Here is a 9,895-nt window from a genome sequence, read left to right as displayed (position 1 = left end):
AACAGGAGAAAGCAGCCAGAGCAGAGGCACAAGACAGGACCATAACATTATATTTAAAATAAAACGTGGAGGCAAGAGTTGAGGGAGAGCAAACATGAGCTCGGTAGGCAGAGAGGATTCAATGATGCACGTGGAAGTCTTTTACCTTCTCCATGCTTTTATAAAGCACCACTACTCTTACCATAGCTGCTGGCCTCCCACGGGAGATGGTCCCCATAGCCCAGCGTGCTCCGCAGCTGCAGAGCTAAGTTAATAGGCACACTTTATTTATTCAAAGTTATGTTTTTTGGTCCGGAAAAAAACACATATTGTAAAAAGGATGGTTATAAAAATAAATGATTGCATGATAAAACAATGTTTCTCAAATAATAAAAGGGAGAATGTACAAATAAATACTTTGATGTTCAAGAAGTTGTGACTTGTATGTATTGCCAAGAAAAAGACTCCTTCTGCCCCTATTATAGAGCCTTAAGTTCAGGCAAGCTAATCTCGTATGCCATCTGTGCAGTGTAAAGCTTTTTGCGAGCGGCCCATAGATCTAGGCTCTCTAGGTTGGACTAATCTCTGAATAGACTGCACCCATAAAACCACTTCGAGCTTGATGGTGAGAATAGCCCTGGACTTTTAGAATTTTAATGATTTGTACTCTTTTTCACAAGAGGGTGATGTTTTAACCTATGTGTAAGGGTAGTTGTTTTAAGACATGTATTTTGTTTTATTATGTGACAGTATACCTGTATCTTTTAAGGACGCTTTTGCATCCAAATAAAGAAATAATTTTTATTACTGAGAAGATTCTAAAAATGCATATACATTTTGAGACTCAACCACTACAAAACTCTTTAGGTATTTTTGATTGTATCTATCCTGCTCCTAAAGGCACTTCTTAGCAGCTTTGAATTTATTATTGGGATGTAAGATCATTACAACTCTCTGAAAGAAGAAACTGTGTTCCCCACTTTATTTGTATTAGTGTTAGATAATCTTGTTCCTTTTTTGATGACTATTTGCAAGACCTCTTTTCGTCAGTCATCAGTTCCTGAGTTTCGGAAAAAGGTGTTACCTCTTTTAAAAATCATACAGCACACTTAAAACAAACTTTTAATTACAATAGATTTTTCTCACTCCTGTTATTCAAACCCATGGATAAAGCTATCAATAAATAGATTTCAGACTATTCAGAAATCAAATCTATCTTTACAACTTGCAGTCGGTCTTCTGTCACAGTCCTGTAACCTCTATGATTGCTGCAACTAATGATATTAGGATCTGTTGGGAAAGGAGGCTATGTGCCCTGTCCTATTCGGTGTCTTAAAGTAAGCAGACTGAGCTGCAACTCAACTCAAGCTCAAAGGTCTCCTTTCAGAAATAACCACCATGTATGGTAGTCGAGGAACACTGCACATCTCCAGGATTGGAGGAAAGATGTTTCAGGAACTATCTTGCCCGACCACTGTGATACTTTTTAAAGAGGTACATGTTCCTGCACCTGTTACAGGTAATAAGTAGTGACTCAATACATGAGGGTACTGCATTGTTCAATGTTTTCATTATGTTGAAGGACATATGGGGCAGATTTACAAGCCCCTTGCGCCACTGATGTGTCACATTTTGTGATGTATCTATGGCGCATTTAATTGCTCCATATTTATAAGGAAAGGAAAAGCCACATTGCGTGACTTTCCCTGTCCTTGTACGTACGGGCCCTTTACGCACAAGACTTTGCGTGAAAGGGGTTGTCCATGGGTGTTGCTGTGGGTGTTCCCACATAACAACCATGGAACAGGACACATTTCCCGATTGACGAGGAATTGTTAATCTGGAAATGCGTGTGAATGCATGTGGGTGACCGTCCTGACTCTCTCAGTAGCGGTCGCTCCCCACACTCCCTGCTCTCTGGTGGTATCGTTGGGCTGCGCTCTTTGCTTTGCTTTGGGCCTTGAAAAACTGCTGGCTGCTGTATGATATAGCGCTGTGCCTCACTAAAGCATTGCTCGTTTATTTGCTCGTTTATTTGTGCAGTCCTAGTCTGTATTGCTCGCTTGTGAAGCTTGGACCTTTGATTGTTATTTGTATTGCTCGTTTTGTGCAGTGGTAATAGTAGCGCTCACATCACTGATTTTAATACATTCATCAATACTTGATTGTGCCGGTGCCACTGGCCACAGCGTATCCCTACTTTGTGCCCCATCCTGTTCCGGTTTCACTTTTGCTGCCATTTTGTTGTTGTTGTGCCTCAGAGCCCGTCCTCTCCACCCCGCTCCCGCCTCCCAGCTGCTCCTCCCTCGCTACGCCCCCCTGCAATCTCCTCTTATGTCAGATGCTTTTGCGCGCAGCGTTCACGCGCAGCGGTCGAGCCCCATGCGCGCCGAAGGCGCGCCAAAGTTAAGTCCGTCTACGCCTGTCCGCGCCTGGACCGCGCCGAGCGCCCGACCCCCCGGTCATCGCAAATCCCACTCCACCCACATAACGTATGATGCCGCATCCCTCTCAGCACTCAACCCCGGGCGACTCCAAGAATGCTACCAAGCCGCCCCTGGACACATCCATGGTCCCTTCACCTGCCACTCCTGCAAACTCGACTGCATCAGGACCCACACTAAATCCACAGACTCCAAAAAGTGCGCCGACACTAACCACCTGAAGGGCATCCTACTCAACACCCGCTCGGTCCACAGACACGCCATTGAACTCTGGAACCTACTCGACACCACTTCGCCGGACGTCGCCTTCCTTACATAAACTTGGATGAACGCCTCATCAGCTCCCGACATCGCCATAGCCATCCCGGACGGCTACAAGATAATCCGAAAAGACCGCACCATCCAAACAGGAGGAGGCATCGTCACCGTACATTAGAACTCCATCCGCATCACGACCAGCTCAGACGATAACCTCACAGCCGCCGAACACCTTCACTTCCAGATCCACGCCGACCCCAAAACCACACTCAGAGGCACCCTCATCTACAGACCACCAGGACCCCGCACACAATTCAGCCACGACATCACTGACTTCATCAGCCCACACGCCCTCCCCTCTGAGGACTACATTCTACTGGGAGACCTCAACTTCCACCTGGAAAAGAAAAACGACATCAACACCACCACCCTCCTGGACAACTTGGCCAATCTCAGACTAAAATAACTTGTTGATACCCCCACCCACTATGCCGGACACACACTCGACCCAATCTTCACCTCCAGCAAACACATCTCCTTCAACCACACCACAGCTCTCCACTGGACGGACCACAGCTGCGTTCACTTCAACTACAAAAAGACCACGACCCACAACCTCCCTCAACCAATCCCCGAAGAAACTGGAACAAAATTACCACCAACCAGCTCCTCACTTCGCTTCAAAAAAACCCTCCTGCCAAATCGACGGACTCTAATCAAGCTGCCACCAACCTCACACAATGGATCACCCACAGCGCCGACAAACTAGCACCCTTGAATAACCGTCAAATCAAGCAAAGTAGCAAAAAAGCCCCCTGGTTCAACGATGACCTTAAGACATCCAAGAAGTTCTGTTGTACCCTCGAGAAAGCCTGGAGAAAAAACCCTACCACTGACAACCTCACCACCTTCAAGAACGCCACCCGCAAACACCACCAACTGATCCGATCCACCAAGAAATCAGCATTCAAGGATCGACTTGACAACAACACCCACAACAGCAAGGAACTATTAAACATCGTCAAAGAATTTACCAACCCCACCTCCGGCACCAACGACATCACTCCATCCCAAGACCTCTGCGACTCCCTGGCCTCTTTCTTCCACAACAAAATCGCCAACATACATAACAGCTTTGAAAACCAGTCCAGAGACCAGTCCACTCCACCCACCCCCGAACCAAATCCCCCCTCTAAAAACCTTTGCGCCTGGGACCCAATCACCACTGAAGACACCATCCACCTGATGAACTCCATCCACTCAGAATCGCCTACTGACCCATGTCCCCACCATATTTTCTCCATCATCGCACCCCATCTCCGAGACGTCATCAACTGCTCCCTCAACTCCGATACCTTCCCGGAAAGCTGGAAACATGCCGAACTCAGCGCCCTTCTGAAGAAACCCACAGCAGACCCAACTGAACTCAAGAACTACTGCCCCATCTCGCTCCTCCCATTCCCTGCCAAAGTTATTGAGAAAGCCGTCAACAGTCAGCTCGCCACCTTCCTAGAATCCAACAAACCCCTCACAGTCCGGCTTCCGAGCCAAACACAGTACCGAGACCGCCCTACTTGCAGCAACAGACGACATTCGAACACTCCTGGACAACGGGGAAACAGTTGCCCTCATCCTACTCGACCTCTCCGCAGCCTTCGACACAGTCTGTCATAGCACCCTCATACAACGCCTCAACAACGTCGGAATACAAGGAAAAGCATTGGACTGGATCATCTCGTTCCTTGCCGGAAGAACCCAGAGAGTCTGCCTCCACCCTTTCAGATCTGAGCCCACCGAAGTCATCTGCGGCGTACCACAAGGATCTTCACTCAGTCCCACCCTCTTCAACGTATACATGAGGCCCCTCGCATCCATTGCGCGCCAACACAACCTCAATATCATCTCCTACGCAGACGACACCCAGCTGATCCTCTCCCTCACCAAAGACCCAATCACCGCCAAAACCAACTTACACGAAGGAATGAAAGATGTAGCCGAGTGGATGAAGAACAGTCGTCTAAACCTGAACTCTGACAAAACGGAAGTCCTAATCTTAGGCTCATCCCCCTCTGCTTGGGACGACTCATGGTGGCCACCGGCCCTGGGAATAGCACCCATACCAACGGACCACGCACGCAACCTGGGATTCATCCTGGACTCCTCCCTCTCGATGACCAGACAAGTCAACGCCGTTTCTTCATCATGCTCCAACATCCTACGCATGCTCAAAAAAATATTCCGTTGGATACCCACCGAAACAAGAAAAGCGGTCACCCACGCACTGGTCACAATCCGACTGGACTACGTAAACACCCTTTACGCCGGAACCTCAGCCAAACTACAGAAAAAACTCCAACACATCCAAAACGCCTCAGCCAGACTCATACTTGACATCCCCCGCAAAGCTTACATTTCCGGTCACCTGAAAGACCTCCACTGGCTCCCCGTCAACAAGAGGATAACGTTCCGACTCCTCACCCACGCACACAAAGCCCTCTAAGACACGAATGCCTCAACACGCGCCTGTCCTTTTACACCCCCACCCGCCAACTTCGTTCGCCTAATCAGGCCCTCGCCGCTATTCCGCGCATCCACAGATCCACCATGGGGGGAAGATCCTTCTCCTACTTAGCGGCCAAAACCTGGAATTCTCTCCCCACCCACCTCCGCCTTACACAGAACCACCACTCCTTCAGAAAGCAACTTAAAACTTGGATATTTGATAAGTAAAGTACCCCCCCCTCCTCCCACAAGCGCCTTGAGACCCTCTGGGAGATTAGTGCGCTATACAAATTTCTGAACTTGAACTTGAATGATAAACCTCCCCAGGGGAGGCGTAGGGAAGCGCAACGAGGAGAAATGTATTAATTTCTCCTCGTTTTCTTTTCCTCTTTTTATGCATGCTGAATTATGCAGCACACATAGAAAGAGGAAATCACCTCAAATGATTGTTTTTGTTAAGTAAGGGTTCCCTTCCTGCACATAAACAATCATTAAAACAATGACGTTTTCCAACTTCTATGTGTGCTACATGTCTTGACCACGACTGGCTTTACCATGCATTCCTTTCCACGATTTTTTGTATTAAAGGCAAACATGGTAAACAGCTATCAGTGGCTGAGTTTACCACCCCTTCCTTCACCCCCTGAGCCCAAACTACATCCCCTAACCTCCTTAAAACTACCCCGATCTCATCACCCCCTAAAAACTTCCCCAAACCCCTCCACCCCCTAACAACTACCCCCTAAAACTATCCTGAATGCTCCACCCCCTAAAAACTACCCCTTAAAACTACCTGGATCCTCCCACCCCCTAAATACTATCCCAAACCCAAAGACCCATAAAAACAAACCCAAACGCCCACTGAGTAAAAACTAACTTGAATCCCCACCCACCATAAACTAACACAGACCAACCGCCCTCTAAAAACGACCCCTTAAAACTACCACAAATCCTCCCACACCCTAAAAATTAAAAACAAACTCGAATCCCTCCCACCCCTTAAAACAAACACAAACACCCTCACCTCCTAAAACTGACTCGAACCCCTCCCACAACTAAAAACTAACTCGAGTTCCCACCCCTCAAAAACTAACCGGAAACCCTCCCACCCCTAAAAACTAAAACATAACCCCCCTCCACCCTTGAACCCTTCCTCCTATTCCTAACCAACGGTCTTCTGAACTCCTCCCTCTACAAACACTTGACCGACTTAGCCTTAACCACGTACATGTGTGGTTAAGGCTAAGTCGTTGTTCCGTTGTACATGACTTTCTGAATCTATGGGAAAATGCGCTCGTGCATATGGCCCTTTGTGTTGATGATTGGGCTGCCAAGCTCTCACTCAATAAAAAACTACAGCAAAAATTTTTAGCATGCTTTCATTGCAGAGAGAATCTTGATTACATGGAAATTTCCAAAGACAGCAGTGATGTGGATATTTCTTTCAACCATGTGATCTATGACACTCTCTAGGGCTATGAAGAGCAAAAACAGTGTGAAAAAGATTGGGTTTGAAGGGACACCCCCCACATTAGGCCACTTGATTGCAAGAAGATCCACTGCAGTGAGCCCCCACCCACTCGTTGATCTGCTGTAAAGGCACATCTTTCAAGATTTGTATCTACCCTTGAAGTAAAGGCATAAAAAAGAAAGGGCTCAGTGTCTCACTTTCAGGCTGTGGAAGCAGTAAAGGATATCTCATCTGAAACCTCAGCTTCCCTCACTTGACCACACTGTGTGATCCTGGGACAATCACATTACATACTTATTACTTTTTTTGATTAATTGACAAAATTGAAAACAGACTTGAGTCAATTAACATAACATATATGTAGCAGATTCCTGGTCACACGTTTCTGCAGATTATAATATGACTCTTCGACAATTATAATAATATTTTGTTCTATACAGCACCCCTAAAATTGACATGCCTTTGGGTCACTTCTGTTATCCTCACTTTTAGTTGTATTGAATTAAGATGAGATGTAAATGTTGTTACTCAATTTCCATCAACAGCACAAATAAGCACATAGATTAATCACTTGCACTTCAGTATCGACAGGGTGGACTGACCTTCTGGACATTCTGCCATTTCCCGGGTGAACCTCAAACTGGAGAACTGCTTGTAGGGCTGGACTGGATTTTCGAGCCTTTGCACTGAACGTGCATAAGCAAAATGTTGATGCAATGTGTTGTAATATGCACACAATGTTTCTAAAAAACATACCACACATTGGAAAGACCTGTGCATGACTACTATTCTCCCTGCACAGTCCAATGAACGGAGGAGGTTTGAAATGTTTTGCCAAGGTTGGTTTTGGTTCCCAGTCCAGCTGTGTGAAATATAGACACTTTAGAAAGTCGATGAAACTAAAATTGTGGTAAGGTGCGTAAAAGGTGCCTTTTTCAGTGTCTTATCTATGTTGCAATCGCCCATGTGCAAGTGGCGTAACTGGGCCCTCTCATTAGACTGACATCTCAGCCTATCAGCTACCCCTGATGCTCCTCAACCTCCTTCGACAGAGGCGGCATCAGCCATATAAAAAATTCACTACTGTTCTTATACACACACTATTCTATTTCCACTCCCTGCACGGCATTTTCTGCAAGTTAAAGCAATAACCAAAAAAAGCATGGAAAGTGGATTCACACAATTGCATAACATGCAGGAACCCTACACTCACACTTCAGATTCAGGAAACAACCTTTACAATGTAGTAATTACATCGCACTACCTTTACAACGCAGTCAGTACAAAGCAACATCCTTTACATCAAAAGTCATTACAACGCAGCAATTACATCGCATGTCACAACAACACATGTCCTTACAACGCATGTCACTCTAACGCATACCATTACAGCGCATACCATTACAATGCATCATTTTTACCCTTACACTATCCAGCATTTACCCTGCTGTTGCATTCACTGGAGTGGGATTAGTAATTTTACCCCTGCACTATCCAACACTAACCCTACTGTTGCACTTACTGGAGTGGGGATTAGTAATTTTTACCCCAACACTATCCAACCCTTACCCTACTGTTGCACTCAATGGAGTGGGAATAGAAAATGTGACTCCTACACTATCCAAAACATACCTTAAATGCAATGTAATGGTGTGTGTTGTAATGGTATGCGTTAATAATGGTATAATGCGATGTAAAGAAATGCGTTGTAAGTGTAGTTTCCAAAAATGTGTTGTCAGGGTATGGAATGTAAAATCATGCATTGTAATGGATGTTGCGATGTAACAAACTGCGTTGTAAAGGCATGCGTTGTAAATGTTTGTGTTGTGATGTCATACATTTGCAGATTCCTCACGTGGCACTCACACAGTCATATACCTCACTTTGCACTCAGACAGCTTTCAACTGTAGACTATTTACCCTGAACTCACAAAAGATAGTGTTAATACTACATTCTCACAGACACATTCCTCGCAATGAATTCATAAAACATGGTGGCTAACCTGCAGTTCCCTAGTCACGCGGAGATACTGTACCCACTTGGGGTGACCTACCCCTCTATCATCTATTCCTCTGTTTTGTTAAGGACCACCCTTGTGGTCTTAGGTGGGATATTTTTTTGTTAAAACAGCTATCCTGCTCTCACACCAGCACACTTCTCACACACAGATAAATCACACACTACGAAGGAGTTGAGTTTGGAGAGATGGTGGTATAGGAAACAAATATTCAATTTCTGGTGCATCGGTCCACTAGTGCAATTCAAAGCTCTTGAAGCAAGCTACACTGAAGCCTAAATGGCCACTAAGGTTATTTAATCTCCCATTTGTCATATTTAGAAAAACACTGCAGACTATTTGTGTCTGGCCTTAGTGAACCTTTGCAAGGAAGAGTCTTAGTCCCAACAAAAATGCCCCATGTGCCTTGCAAAAAAGGCCCTTTTTAAGTAGGCCAGGCATATACTAAACTAATTAAATACATAATAAAAGTAAAACAAAAGAAAAAAGCCAACAGGTTGTGGAGGTCATGTTCTTAAAGAAAAAATGAAGCTTCTAACTGATCTGCCGTCTTGGAACAGCAGAACATAATAAAGGATGCAGAAAACATTTTAATATTGTGGCATGGTTCAGAAGCTTGCAGTAGTGATGTTTGGTGCTCTGCTTAAAAAACGGTGTAGTCCAGTAGCCATGGCAGCAGAGCTGCTTTTACTCTCATTACTCCAATAGCACAAGTCTGCACTTGCAGGTGAGCTGCTGGGGGTTGCACTAAAGGAAATATCTCCAGGGGTTGGTCTTCTCTGGATACAGAGTAACACGAAGTAAGAAGTCAGCATATAGTTAATCGGAATGTATAAAACCCTAAAGTGCCAGCAGCTGTCTGAGGAACATGAAATTTTGCCTGACCAAGATGTCCCCTATGTGTACCCTATGTTACATGTCATGTGCATGTCACCCATGCATTTCCTTGTAGTGGCCTGAATCACTAGGCCTCTGCAATCATGTCCTGCATTTAGAATGCCAGTCTTCAAGTCTCCCAAACATTAAGTTAGAATAAGGCCCATATATTTGCATTTTGCATTGTACACTTTTAATAAATATCGTAATGAACCCTTTTTGTGTTCCAGCCAGAAGCCACATTCTGAATTAGGGTTTCATGACTCCTGACACACTGAAGCTGCAGTTACGTCCCTCTGACCTCGCATACTTCTAGCTCAGCCGAGAGAAGCCCAGCAAGAGGCCTG

Source organism: Lissotriton helveticus, chromosome 7 (genome assembly GCF_964261635.1).
Source record: "Lissotriton helveticus chromosome 7, aLisHel1.1, whole genome shotgun sequence".
NCBI classification, from domain to species: Eukaryota; Metazoa; Chordata; class Amphibia; order Caudata; family Salamandridae; genus Lissotriton; species Lissotriton helveticus.
Note: the sequence above shows the minus strand (reverse complement) of the source record.